Here is a 15,500-nt window from a genome sequence, read left to right as displayed (position 1 = left end):
AAAGTAAAGAGAAAAACAGTAGAAAGAAACAGCTAGGACAATCGGTTCACCATGATTCTCAAGGAGTCGAGTCTAGGGTCTTAGGTCAAGGCAAATTCGGTCTGCAGGGTAGTGAAAAGGTCCTTTCGGTCCGCTATTCGCCCTAAAACATTACTAACTTAGCTTCCGCCCTCATTAGAATACAATGTTCACTGCAGATCTTACCCCTTCCAATCTTCCGATCTAGGTCAAGGTGTACCAGAGTTAATCATCTAATTGCATCGACTCAAGCAGATAAGTACAATTAATTGCAGTGATTAAGAACACATATCTAATTCACACTAAACCCTAATCACCTTTCATGATCTCCTTAATATCATGGCTCCCCTTTGTCCTAACAAGGGAATTAGCTATGCATAATTATTGAACAAACATCAAAAATACATAAACTATAAGAATTAAACATAATTAATAAACTAAGAAGAGAATAAGAAAAGCAAGGAATTTAAAGGAATGAGAACAATAAAACAAAAATAATTAATTAAGAGTAGAGAATACTGATTACAAGGGAAGAGCAATATAGAATTAGGTTTTCAAGTGTAAAGTTCTAAGAGAGAGTGAGGGAGAGAGAAGTCGAAGAAGAGAAGCAGAGAGAGAGAGAGCCCCGCCCTAATGATTGTCGTCATACTTATTTATTCCTAATTACCAAAGGAAATCTCAAAATTAACTCAAAATCCGCATAAAAGACCAAAGCTCTCGATCGAGTGAAATGAAACCACTCGATCTAGGATGAAACTCGGCAAACCGTTTGATCAAGTAAACAGGGTGCTCGATCGAAGACTTCAAAAGACGGCCATCTCGATCGAGTAAAGGCAGAACTCGATCGAGGAATTCCAAGAGAATAAAGCATTCGATCGACCATTTTAAGTAGCCAAATGGGTCGATCGAGCTATATCAGCATGGGTGGATTTCTTGAACACCTTCCGAGGCCACTTCACGCATCTCCAAGTGACAGATTCCAAGCTCTGATTCCTGCTTTCCTAAATGCATGATATTGGGACAGGTTTAGGATCGATTTCGCTCCTTTCCAGTTCATACCTGCAATAATACAAGATAAACCAAAGTATACTATTCGGGGCATTTGTATCTAGATACCACATAAATAACATAGAAATGCGTGTGAATATGAGGTAAGAACCTTATATAAAATACACGCATCAAATCTCCCCAAACCAAACCTTTGCCTGTCCTCAAGCAAACTATGAATGCAACTAAAGACAACTAATGGAACAACACCAACTCATCAGCTACAAATTGTCCACCCAAACCAATTTAATTGCAACAACTAACAAAGTGGCGATAAGTAAATGCAAATGAGTTAACTCAATGCTTTAAACTATTGAACCATCGACCTTGCAAGACTCATAAATATCGGACTCTCACAAGTCACTCATCACACAAATTAAGCACAAGGTGAGAATATTAGTAAGAGATAGAAAGAAGTAGACATACTCACCTAACTCGACCTATAAGAACATGCATGCAATCTAACATGAATAAAATCTCTGTAACCGTACATACATTCTAACCAACTAATGACCAAGACACTTGCCGAGGACTTATATTTGGGTAAGTGAGGTAATGGGTAAGAAGGGGCTAAAATAAATTTGGAGATGTGGAGCTAATAGCCAAGCTAGCAACAACGGTTCCAAATTTAAAAACTTCCCAACTTTATACTCAATATATATCAATGCAAGACAGTGCCAATTTGCAGCATACAAACTCACTAATCACCATAATATCGTCAACTCCCCATAAAATAAAAATATAACATGGGAGAAAAAATCGCAATATAAAATTTTTCAGCTCATGATTTTTTTCATAATCTTTCTTTTTTTTTCATATTTCTTTTTTCTCAATTTTTCGCAATTTTTTCTTTTCATTACCTTCAACATTTCCGCCAACTTCTCAAAGGAGATATAACCATGTTAGAACACACTTGGTTGATGATGCCAAGTTTCATTGTTATTTAATTATTTGTTTCTTAGTTATAATGTTTAGCATTCGAAGCACTAAATGAATTTCCAAAGATGGTTCAAGAATGATCAAGATGAAATTATGACAAGAAATCCCTTAGACTTAGTCAAATATTATAAACGATTTCAAATGCTTAGTGATTGAAGCAATCAAATGGACTCTCAAAGACGGCTTAACATGATCAAGATGAAGTCAACAAGAAGTCAAGACAATGATATGATCCTAGCATTAGTCGAAAAATGTAAGAGTAAGTGTAATATTCTCATTTACGTCAAGTCGCTGCAAAACCATGCAACAGTGCATTGCATTGTAGTTTCTGATACTACCGTATGGAGGAACTTTTGTTCGAAAAGTTTTAAGTGTCAAAATCTTTACAAATTTCATATTCTCAAAGATTTTACATTTGAATTATCCCAGTTTGAAAACAAATCTGAAAAATCACACTACTACAAATGAGCACTTGGGGCACGGTTAAATTCGTGGCGCAAGTGTTAAATTTCCGTGGCTAAATCATTTGGCCACGGGAATACCTTCCGTGACGCAAGTGGCCGTGGCAAAGAGATAGCCACGGGAAAAACAAGAACGTGGCAACTATTAAATTTTTGGCCACGGATTCTCTCGTGACCAATAACTTCCGTGGCCAAAAAATTTCCCGTGGCCAAAAAACAATTCCCGTGGCAAAAAAAAATTTATATGAAATTAAATAAATAAAATGTTAAATAATTTTTTTTCACGATCGATATTTTATCATATATGGAATTGTGACAATCTCGGTAATGGTTTCGCTAGTTAACTCGACTCATTTAAACGTTCGTTGGTTTCACCGGTCATGCACTCGCGCCCATCAAAGAGGCTTCTCAGGAGGTCACCCATCCCAACACTACTCTCACCTGAGCACGCTTAACTGTAGAGTTCTTTTGATGTGCTACCGAAACTGAAAGTTAACTTTGTTGATATAATTATTACTTTGAATCATTTTAAGTTTATTTGTTTCTTTCAAAATATACCTTTAGTACTATTTAATTACAAAAATGTTACATGATTTACGAATTTTTGCGGGAAAAACATTATTTAGGCCAAAACAATCAAATTTTCGATGTTACCCTCCCGACTAATAATTTTGACGTAATTTTTTTGTCCAACTTAGCAAAACCATTTTCTCTAAAAAGTAAACTTTATCGTGTTTTCCTAACATTTTTTACTTTTATAGTTTATCGACATTCTTATTTTCATTTCTCTTGTACTCATTTTTTCGTATATTTTTTTACGCAAATGCTATTGTATGACCGCCGTACCTACATATGAAAAATTAACCATTTTTTGGTAAAATAATGACCACTTTTTATAACTTAAGGTCTTTTTCCCCCCAAATTGGTCACTATTAACCAAAAAGTAGTCACTTTTTACTAAGAAAACACGAAAAACAGTGTCGTACAACAGAATCGCTTATTTTCTTAAACTAATTTCTCTTTGTTATGATTTATCTTTTTTTTCTTAAATTTTTCACATTATTTGCACATGTGACTTTAAATTATTATAATTTCTATATTTTCGATGTGATGTACTAATTTTCAATGAAAAAAATTTCTCCATATTGAATTTTGGGTAAATTGTGAAAAACTACCAACTTTAGTCATCTTTTTATAATCAATACCAACATAATCAATAATTAGTCATCACTACCAAAATATTAACTTTTTTCTACGATAGGTACCAAGTCGCCTTCTTACTCTAATTGTTTTCCTACTCTAAAGTCGTTTTCATCTATGAGAGAGATTTTGGAAGTGGGTGAGTGGAGATTTTACTTGAATGATGGCTTTTTGGACTTTTTCAAGTAGGTTGAGATTAGATTTTCAGGCGACTTAGTACCGATCGTAGAAAAAAAAGTTAATATTTTGGTATTGATTACTTATTATTGATTATGTTGATACTTATTATGAAAAAAGGTCCTTATATTGATACTGTTTATCAACTAACCCTTGAATTTTTTTTATATTGATAATTTTTTATATTAGGTTGGCGAGTTATTGTCATTGTAAGGGGTTTAGTTGTTTGAGTAAATTTCTAAACAAGAAATAAAATAACGGTTGGACGTAGGCCTCGGAGTAGAGGCTGAACCAATTTTTTAAACATCGTCTTGTTTGCTCATTTACTTTTACGTTTGTTATCCTTATTTTTATATTGTTTATCTCGCAATCTGTCTATTTTACAGTGTTCAATACTGTGTCTTAGACCTGCTGATTGATTCAATATTGTGAACTTAAAACAATTAAGTATCTCAAGTTTCAACTTAAAAGGGATTCACTTAAGATTTTCATTGCTAAGAGTATTCAACTTAAAAAGTACTCACTTTATATCTTCATTGCTAAGTTGAAGAAAAATACTCTTTTATTCATACTTTTCTGGTCTCTGCAACAGTCGACTTTACTGTGACATATACTGAGCTGAATTCGTGTGTATATACTTCTAACTCAAATAGTTCTAAGTATAAACACCTCTATCAATCAAAGTATTGTCCATGTTAGTATATTCTATTGTCCTAGATTTCAAAGAAGCTTAATTCAAGCTTAAAAATTTTAATTGGACACCTAATTCACCCCCTCCCCCTCTTAGGTGTTCTCGTCCTCGACTCTTCAATTGGTATCAGAGCCATGTGCTCTTGTTATTGGTTAATTACCAAAGAGTTGATCCTATAGTCATGGATGAGAAACATACTAAGCATCCTATCTTCATTGGGGATAACTATTCATGGTGGAAAAATTGCATGGAACACTATGTTAAGAGTACGAATTATGAGTGTTGGTTGTTAATCCAAAAAGGGCCCCTTGCTATAACGGTTACTAGTGCTAATGGTACTAGTGCCCCAAAAAGTGAGGATAAGTATGCCGAGGCTGATTATAGAAAGGTCGAGAAAAACTCAAAAGCCATGTCCATTCTTTAAAATGGCATTGGTGAGCAAGAAGTAAACCGGATTTCCGGATTTACCTCGGCCAAAGAAATTTGGGACACCTTAAGCCTTGCTTATGAGGGGACGTCTCAAGTGCATCGTATTGACCTTCTTATACAACAATATAAGATGTTCAATATGATGAAAGACGAGTCAATTAATAGTCTTTTCTTTCGCTTTTCTAGTATTGTTAATGAGCTTAAGAGTCTTGGTAGAAATTTTGAATCTGAGGATATAGTCCGTAAAATCCTTCGAAGTTTAACAGAAATATGGCAACCGAAGGTTACGGCTATTGAGGAGGCGAAAGAGTTATCCACTGTAACGCTCAATGAACTAATGGGCTCACTTATAGCTCATGAGTTAACTCTCATGAAACGTTTTGGTGAAAGCTCTAAAGTAAGAGGGATTGCTCTCAAATCAACCTCAAGTAATGAGGAAGATGATGGAGACGAGAGTTTGCAATGTTCACAAAAAATATGCGGATATAGTTGATGGTCATAATCCTAAGAGGTAAAACAACAATTCTAGTAAGAAACATTTTTCAAAGAAGAGATCTACTTCCATTGTTGGTTGTATTAAATGTGACCAAAAAGGTCACCAAATGAATGAATGTCCAAAGTGGAGTAACATCAAATCTAAAGAAAAATGTTACTTGGCTAAAAAGGAATACAAGAATAAAGTAATGTGTACTGTTTGGGGAATGTCCGATTCCGATGAGGACGAGATCCTTGAGGAAGAATTGGATGCCAAGTTGTGTCTTTCTACTCGTCTTAATAATGATGCCCTTAGGTCTTCAAAAAGAGACACATTCAAATGTCTTATGGCTCATCCCGATGATTCTGATTCCAACTCTGAAGATAAGGTAAATCATCTCAAGACAAAGGTTCGATCCTTCTCCAAAAACAAAGTATGTTTACTCTTAGATAAATTCATTGATAAATGTCGTGTTCAAAACAATAAACTTGAAGCTATGCAAATTGAAATTGAAAACATAGCCAAGGAAAATATTGGTCTAAGAGAGTGTCTAAATGAGCTTTAACAAAATAACATTTCACCTTATTTTGAGAAAGAAGTAAGGAAACTGAAAAGGCAAAATCTGATTCTTGTAAATAAGGTCAAACTGTAGAATGTCACAGAGACACCCACTGTGACATATGATGCTGAAAATAAAAATGAGTCTTACACCGAACATGTTTCTATGTTAACACAAGAACGTGACTCACTTTTAATTGACCTAACCTCTTGTAAAAGCCGTCTTAAAGAACTTGAAAAATCAGGAGAAATGCTACACAATGAAACAAGTCATGCTAATAGTGTCTTTGAAAATGTGCAAACATTAAATCTTGACTATCTTGCCAAAATTGAGATTTTAAACAAAGAGTTAAATGATGCAAAAGAGTTTTACAAAAAAAAGGAAGGAAGTCAAACTATTTTAAAGTTTTTTACAAGTCAGTCGCAACAAAGTGAAAAGAATGATGGACTCGATTTCAAATACAACAGTGACATGCACTGTTGCATTCGAAACCAAGAACCAAGTAAAAAAGATTTCCGAAGAAGAAAACATGATGGATTTCTTGAATATGTTATTTACAAGTATTGTGGCAAGACTGGTCATGAATTTAATGGTTGTACAAAAAGAATAAATGGCATTGAAATAAACATTAAGGTTGTCAAGCAAGTGTGGATCCGAAAAGACTTGGTAAAGGATATGATTCACAAGAAGGGACCCAAATTAATTTGGGTTCCTAAACTAAATGTTTGATTTGTGAAAGGCATTAGTGAGAGGTAGCAGCAATTGGTACTTTGATTGTGGACGGAAGTGAAAGCCAATCCTTCTCACTAGAAGCCTACAAAGGTGGCACCATGACGTTTGACCATAACAAAAGAGGTGAAATTGTTGGTATTGAAAAGTTGGTAAGTCATCGTCACAACGTGTCGAAAAAGTGTTGCTTGTCAAAGGTTTGAAGCACAATCTTCTTAGTGTCTCTTATTTGTGTGATCATTATAATGTTGTTGAATTTCTTGTTAGTGAATGTAGAATTATTGATGCAAAAATAAGGGAACTTGTTCTTGAAGGAAAACATGCCAATGATGTTTACTTGACTAATTTTTGTTCATTGTCCGATCCAATCATGTTTTGTATGTGTGTCTTAAAGAATGACTCGTGACTTTAACATAAACAATTAGGTAATGTAAACGTTAGAACATTGAACATTCTTAGAAAGCTTGACCTTATTGATCACATTCCTAACATTAAAATTCAATTTTAAAGAGATGTATGATGATTGTGCTAGAGTAAAACAAGTAAGTTGCTCCTTGAATCCAAAAATTAATTTTGTTAGTACTTCTAAACCTCTAAAACTCTTTTGTATAGACTTGTATGGAGCAATGTATATTAAAAGTAGAGGTAGAAGTCGGTTGTTGTGCATGTTTGTTGATGAATTTTTATGTTTGGCTACTTTACTTGATCTTTAAAAGATGGAACATTTGATGAATTTCTTATTTGGTTGAAAAATGTCTAAAATAAATTTGATTTTTTTTAGACCCGATCATAGAACGAAGTTTAATAATTAATCATTTGAAACCCATTGTGATGAACATGGTGTTAGCCATAACTTTCTCAACGTAAAACACCTCAACAAAATGAGGTTGTTAAACGTATGAACCGTATCTTGAAAATATGGTTATGACCATGTTTCTAAGTAGTAAGTTGCCAAAGAAGTTATTTTTTAAAGCCATCAACACTTTTATGCTTAATTTATAACCATGTTATGATACGTAAAATTCTTAATAAAACTCCCTACGATTTGCTGAAAAGAAGAAATTCCAATATTCCCTTTTAAGATGTTTTGGCTGCAAATACTTTGTTCAAAAAAATGTGAATGACAACTTGGATAAGTTCGATGTTCATAGTGACGAGGTCGTCTTTATTGGATATTCAGATCATAACATGACTTAAAAAGTGCACAATAAAAGAACCATTAAAATGAAAGAAAGCATTCATTTCATATTTGACGAATCTAGTTCTTTTTGTGTCTAATGAACAGGCTGAAGAAGATTAGGGTGATGATTTCGAAATTGGGATCAATTGTTAAGATATGGATCAAGTGGTGGAAGAGGCTGAGCAACAGTTGGAGCCACTGTTGCCTGAGAATGATGTCCAAAATTTAGGGAGAACTAATCGTCCTCCAACACAAGAAGATGCTAGATCATCCAGGGGGAATGTGGATGGTGAAGAATAGCCCAACCAAATAATAAACGAACCACAATCACCCCCCTCAAATAATCCCCATGCAACAGTCACCTCGACTGTTACACAAGAATAAATCGATTCCTCAAACCCACTTATTCAAAAAAAAAGGAAACACCAAAGCTCACCCTCTCTCAAATCTAACCATTAATCTAAATTTTGGAATAAAAACCAGATCCTTGCTCCAAAACTTTTGTGCCTTTAATGCATTCCTCTCTCAAATTGAACCTGTCAATGTCACAGTAGCACTCACTGTTGCATACTGGGTGACAACCATGAAAGAGGAATTAAATCAATTCGAAAGAAATGAGGTATGTCATCTTACCCCTAGGCCAATATACTGTAATTGGTACAACATTGGTCTTTCGCAATAAGCTTGATGATTTTAGCGAAATCGTAAGGAACAAAGCTAAACTAGTGGTGCAAAGTTTTAACCAATAAGAGGGAATCGATTATGATAAAACCTTTGAACCGGTAGCTAGGCTTGAAGCCATACGTATGCTTATAGCTTTTGCATCTCATGTTGACAAAAACCTTTTCAAATGAATGTAAAAACAGATTTCCTAAATGGATATCTTGAAGAAGAGATTTTATCGAACAACCATCGGGCTTTATAAATAATGAGTTCCATAACCACGTTTTAAAACTTGATAAACCACTTTATGGTTTAAAACAGGCTCTAGAGCCTGATATGATAGCCTTTCAAAGTTTCTATTGGAAAATGTTTTTTTACGTGGTTTGGTTGATAAGACATTGTTTATCAAGTCACAGTGCGATGAACTGTTGCTTGTGCGAGTATATGTCGATGACATTATTTTTTGTGCAACAAATGACGTCCTTTTTAAATACTTTTTGGATCTAATGACTTCTGAATTTGATGACCATGATGAGAGAACTTGGATTTTTCCTTGGTCTTCAAATCAAACAAAGTGAGAAAAGTACAATGATTCATCAACAAAAGTATTTGAAGGAAATGCTAAGTTTGGGTTGACTAATGTTAAACCTTTTGCTACACCAATGGTTTCTAACATCAATCTTGACAAAGACGAAAATGGTAAGAGTGTTAGTGAAATTATGTATCGAGGTATGATTGGTTCATTACTTTATTTAACCGCTAGTCGACCCAACATACAATTTAGTGCATGCTTGTGTTCCTGCTTCCAATCAAGTCCTAAGGAATCACATTTCAAAGACTTAAAAAGGATTTTTGAGTACTTGATTGGAACACAAACCTATATCTTTGATATCCATCTCATTAGGATCTTGATCTTGTAGGTTTTTGCGAGTAGCACGATGGATAGGAAGAGCACATTGAGTATTGACACTTTCTTGGGTCCTTGCCTCATTTCATGGGCCTTCAAGAATCAAGAAGTTATTGCACTATACACGGCTGAAAGTGAATACAACAGTGCAGTACTCTATTGCGCACAAATTCTTTGGGTACGACAACAATTGCATAACTATGGTATTATCTTCGACACAACTTCTATATTTTGTGATAACACTAGTGCAATTAACACCTCAAAGAATCCAATACAACATTCTAAAACTAAACATATTGACATAAGACATCATTTTTACGTGATCAAGTTGTAAAAAGGAATATTTGTCTTAGTTTTTGTAGAACGGAAAATCAATTAGCGGACATTTTTACAAAACCGTTTGAAAGAGAACAATTCGTAAAACTTCGGATGGAAATTGGTTTATTGGGTGATATGTGATTCATATTATTTTATTTTCCTTAATGATTGACTAAAGATGAGGACATACATGTGATTAACCTAGTTGTTAATTAGTTTACTTCATGCAAAAATATGGTTCGAAAAATATGAATAATTTTGCTTGCATTTGAGTTGTTGTTGTTGTTGTTGTTGTTGTTGTTGTTGCATTGAGCCACTCAACCCACATTCAAAAATCAAACATCTCCACCTCCCACATGTCACTAAAACCGTCTGAATCAACAATTCAAAAATGCCTTCAAAACCCTCATCCGACCGAGACCTCAAAATCTTCAAGATTCTTATGACCCAAAAAAAAGAGAAAATTCAAAGAAACAAATGACTTCTCCCATTAAATCCGCTGCCACAAATGAAATGTTGGGAAACACATATGTTGAAGTACCCATTTCCTCTAAGAAACGCAAGGATACTTCTCCTCCCAAAACTAATGCCACAACATGTGTTACTGTGACACGGACGAAAACCACAACTCTAATTGAGGAAGATGACCAGAATATTGGGGTTGAAAATGAAGATGAAATCCATGAAGGTGTTGGTAATTTAAATGAAGATGGTATGTTTAATAATAGTCTTGACCTATTACCCTTACCACATGCTACAAATGAGAAAATCTTTGAAATCCCTTATGATGACTTGGAAGAAAACTAACATGATAAGCTCATTGTCACCAAGCTTTTTCCAAACAAAAGAAAAAGGGGTTCAAGTTCAAAGATTAAAAAAAAAATGTGATGGATGAAGAAGATCTATGCCACTGTCAAGGTAAATGGTGCATCTAATATCCAATCCACAATCATTAATCACCAACTCTTTTCCTAATCCTTGAAACTTGGGTAAGATTCTTGTAGCCATTACTCAATTGGCTAGTGATAACATGTAGTCTCATAAGGAACTTTAGAAAATTCAAACTTGAAATGAAGAATTTTTGGAACTTATGCAAACTTTGAGGGGGAAAGCTCCAAAAAAATTGATGATGCCTTGATTAAACCCATTTCTAACTCTGTTATCCATTACCATAACCCATTTTGGCTTAATGTTTTCCAAATTCTTTTGCAAACCGTACTTATTTTATTTGTTGAACCTTGCCTTGTTTGTTGTTTAACTATGTCAAACTGTGTTCGTCACTATGTTTTGCCCTCCCTTGATGATGTCAAGAGGAGGAAGTAGTTTAATTATGTCTTATGTGTGACCCCTTAACTCTTAGGCTTGCGTTCACCGTAATATATCTTGCGAACTTTATTAGATGTTCTACTTAGACTAAGTATATTGACTCTTTCATGCCTTGATCATGCTTTGTATGTTTTATGTTGAATCCTTAAAGACCGGCTAACCATAGGTTAAGGGGTAACTTCACACATTATTAAAACTTGTCATCATCAAAGGGGAAATTTGGTAGAACGCACTTGGTTGATGATGCCAAGTTTCATTGTTATTTAATTGTTTGATTCTTAGTTATAATATTTAGCATTTGAAGCACTCAATAAATTTCCAAAGATGGTTCAAGAATGATCAAGATGAAGTTATGACAAGAAATCCCTTAGCCTTAGTCAAATGTTGTAAACGATTACAAATGCTTAGTGATTGAAGCAACCAAATGGACTCTCAAAGACGGCTTAACATGATAAAAATGAAGTCAACAAGAAGTCAAGACAATGATATGATCCTAGCATTAGTCAAAAAAATGTAAGAATAAGTGTAACATTCTCATTTACATCAAGTGGCTGCAAAACCATGCAACAGTGCAGTGCACTGTGATTTCTGATACTACCGTATGGAGGAACTTTTGTTCGAAAAGTTTTAAGTGTCAAAATCTTTACAAATTTCATATTCTCAAAGATTTTACATTTGAATTATCCCAATTTGAAAACAAATCTGAAAAATCAATTTGCAAATCTCACATGTTGACTCCTCTAAAGTTGTGCATCTACTTTTACATAAATGGAAAGTTGATTTAGTCAAGTACTAAATCACTCTTCCATTTGTGGTAAGTTGTCACTTGTCAAATGTGTTGAAGTTTTAAAACTGAAATAAGAAGTAAAGCAAGCTGGTTGTTGCACTTACACGCAACACCTAACACTTACAATCAAATAAGGCTAGTTATTTTATTGTGTGATTAATTAATCTTAAAGTATTCACCTTAAGACCACTACTTCCACTATAAATAGAAAGTCTTAGCATCATTTATTTCCCAAGACATTTATGAGCATTAATTGTTAAAACACTTTGCAAAACATCAGCTCTTGTCCTTCAACTTATTTGCTAAACTGTTTTCTATTTTAAAAGTCTTTAATCGTTTTTCAAAAGAGCTGTAAATCTCCATGTATCAGTTCGCTGCAATGTGGCATCTGAACTTGTTCCATGATTCTCGTGTTTAGGTCTTAATTATGATCTCCATGTTCAATAAGTGAACAATTGAGATTCAAAAATTCTATAAACCTATGAGATAGAACTTAAGTCTTGAAGCGGAGTAGCTTTGAGCAAGCGAAAGTCTTAAAGCAGAGTAGCTTCAAGCAAGTGCAACCGCAGTAGGTTGGCGAGTTATTTTCATTGTAAGGGGTTTAGTTGTTTGAGTAAATTTCTAAACAAGAAATAAAATAACGGTTGGACGTAGGCCTCGGAGTAGAGGCTGGACCAATTTTTTAAACATCGTCTTGTTTGCCCATTTACTTTTACGTTTGTTCTCCTTATTTTTATATTGTTTATCTCGCAATCTGTCTGTGTCACAGTGTACAATACTGTCTCAGACCTGCTGATTGATTCAATCTTGTGAATTTAAAACGAATAAGTATCTCAAGTTTTCAACTTAAAAGGGATTCACTTAAGATTTTCATTGCTAAGAGTATTCAACTTAAAAAGTATTCACTTTATATCTTCATTGCTAAGTTGAAGAAAAATACTCTTTCATTCATACTTTTCTGGTCTCTGCAACAGTCGACTTTACTGTGACATATACTGAGCTGAATTCGTGTTTATATACTTCTAACTCAAATAGTTATAAGTATAAACACCTCTATCAATCAAAGTATTGTCCATATCAGTTTAGTGTATTTTACTAGATTTCAAAGAAGCTTAATTCAAGCTTAAAAATTTTAATTGGACACCTAATTCACCCCCTCTCCCTCTTAGGTGTTCTCGTCCTTGACTCTTCAAACCACATTGCAATGAAACATTCCCAAAGGCTACCATTACTAGCTCGGCTAGGGTAGGTAGAATTATAGATTATAGCTATATGGGACAAAATAGGCAATTAGGCTATTTGAAGCTTATGGGTAAAATGAAATAAAGGGGATTGCCTCTCCTAACATGTGTCACCAACCACAGACCCAAATGCATACATGTACTAAGTAGACTGAATTCATGCCTATGCAATTTGATGTTACATGCCTTATAAGGAGTAACTACTTACATTCCTACATGAAACTGGTCATGAATGTCACCAGTTTATCAAGCTCTAAACCTTAGAATGTAAATGTAGCTTGCCAATATAAAAGTCAAGTCTATTCGTTCAAATAAATTTAAACCAAAAACTCGTATATTATGCACACCACCATGCCAACAAAATGTTAAGAATATGCAAGGCAAGGGTAAAAGACTCAAAGTAGCATAAAAGTTCAACATTCCGACTCAACCTAAATGCAAAAGTAAACGTGATTTTTTTTATTTTGAATTTTATACGATTTTTGTGAGATTTTTGTAATTAAAGAAACAATGCATGCGGAAATAGATGAACAGGCAATCTGAAATGCAACAAAACAACATGCAGACACAGATATGGATGCATACCTCCCCAAACCAAACTGTACAATGCCCTCATTGTACCAAAAACAAGGAAAGGAAGGCAAACTGAAGGGAAAAGAAGAATGGGACTCGGAAAACTTACAATATAGGTGTGAAGTAGGGACCTCCCCAAACCGACCATGAACATGGGAGGTCGCAAATAGCCCATTAACGTTGCAGCATGCGAGATATATCAGCAGTACTCGATCGAAAGGGAAGAAGAGCTCGATCGAGTAGAATAGGTGTCAGAAGTTCTCGATCGAAGAGGAGAGGCGCTCGATCGAAAAGGCTGATTTGGCAGGCACTCGACCGAGAAGAGCAGGTGTTCGATCGAGGATAATGATCAGCAAAAACGTTCGATCGAGTAAAAAGAAGCTCTCGATCGAATAGTTCGCGTGTGAGGCCTGCAAAACGCAACAAAGAAACTACGAAACTAACAACACAACTCAAATGTTCAGAAATTGTTTGTAAAACTAGAAGCTAAGCACACAAAACAATTCAAAAAGTTTAAACAAAATTACAACAAAAACAGGCCGGATTGCCTCCCGGATAGCGCAGGTTTAAGAGGTCCCGCACGACCGTCCGACTTTAATTATCTGGCTCATCAGGATTGTCGAAGTAGAGAACTTCAACTCTGCCACCCACGTCATTTGCCTCATGGTAATACTTCACATATTGCCCATTGACTTTAAGCCTGTTGCCCTTGGAACTTTCTAATTCAACGGACCTAAATTTGGTAACACCTGATACCGTCGTTTCACTACCAAAAATAAATACCTAAGTACTACTAACAGAAGTCAGCGGTAAGTAGGGTCGATCTCCACAGGGAGGCGGTCACTATCTACTTGTCAGTTCTAGTCTGTCTGAGGTCACAAGATGGGGGTTTTAATTGTTTGAACTAAACTAATCAAGATTAAAGGAAGAGAATTAAGGATAAGAGGAATTAGCAAGAGAGAGAGAACTAGGATTGTCGGGTCATCAATGAATATCGGTTAATTACAGCTAAGATCACAGATCAGTCAAATGTATCGGTCTAAGGGGCAACGAATATCTCCTTCCGGTCTCAATTCGCCCTAAAATACTATTAGCTTAGCTTCCGCCCTCACTAAAGCCTCCTAATGTTCACTGCAGGTCTCACCTCTTCCAACCTTCCGGTCTAGGTCAAGGCTTACCAAGATTAATTATCTAATTGTGTCGACTCAAGTAGACAAGAACAATTATATGCAGTGATTAACAACATAGACATGATTTTAGCAACAAATTTGCAAACCTAATTAGCAATTAACAACAATTCATTGAATCCCCTAAATCCTAGCAGGAGATTTAGCTATGCATACTAGTAAATAAGGCAAGAGCGAAAGATGAAGAAATAATAAGCATCGCAAATTAAAGAGAGAGTAAAGAGAGGATTATTGATTAAGATCCGGCAAATAGAGAGAAAAGCAGTGTTCAACAGTAAGAAAAGGAAAAGTAATGTGTAAAATTCCCATAAAACCTAATTACCCCTCTCCTATTTATAGGAGAGGGATTTTATTATTCGACCTATAACATAATAAAAAGACAGAGACCGCGTCCAAAGCCCAGCTGCTCGATCGAACAGTTTGAAATGCTTCGAACGAGTAGAATCCAGCAAAAATCACTCGATCGAGTAAACAAGTAACTCGATCGAGGAACACCTAAAAAGCACATTTCGATCGAACATTGAAAGCTTTCGATTGAATCTTCTCATCCTCCAAAAGTGCTCGATCGATCAATAAAGGCTTCGATCGAGTGA

This window comes from Silene latifolia, chromosome 9 (genome assembly GCF_048544455.1).
Source record: "Silene latifolia isolate original U9 population chromosome 9, ASM4854445v1, whole genome shotgun sequence".
NCBI lineage: Eukaryota > Viridiplantae > Streptophyta > Magnoliopsida > Caryophyllales > Caryophyllaceae > Silene > Silene latifolia.
Note: the sequence above shows the minus strand (reverse complement) of the source record.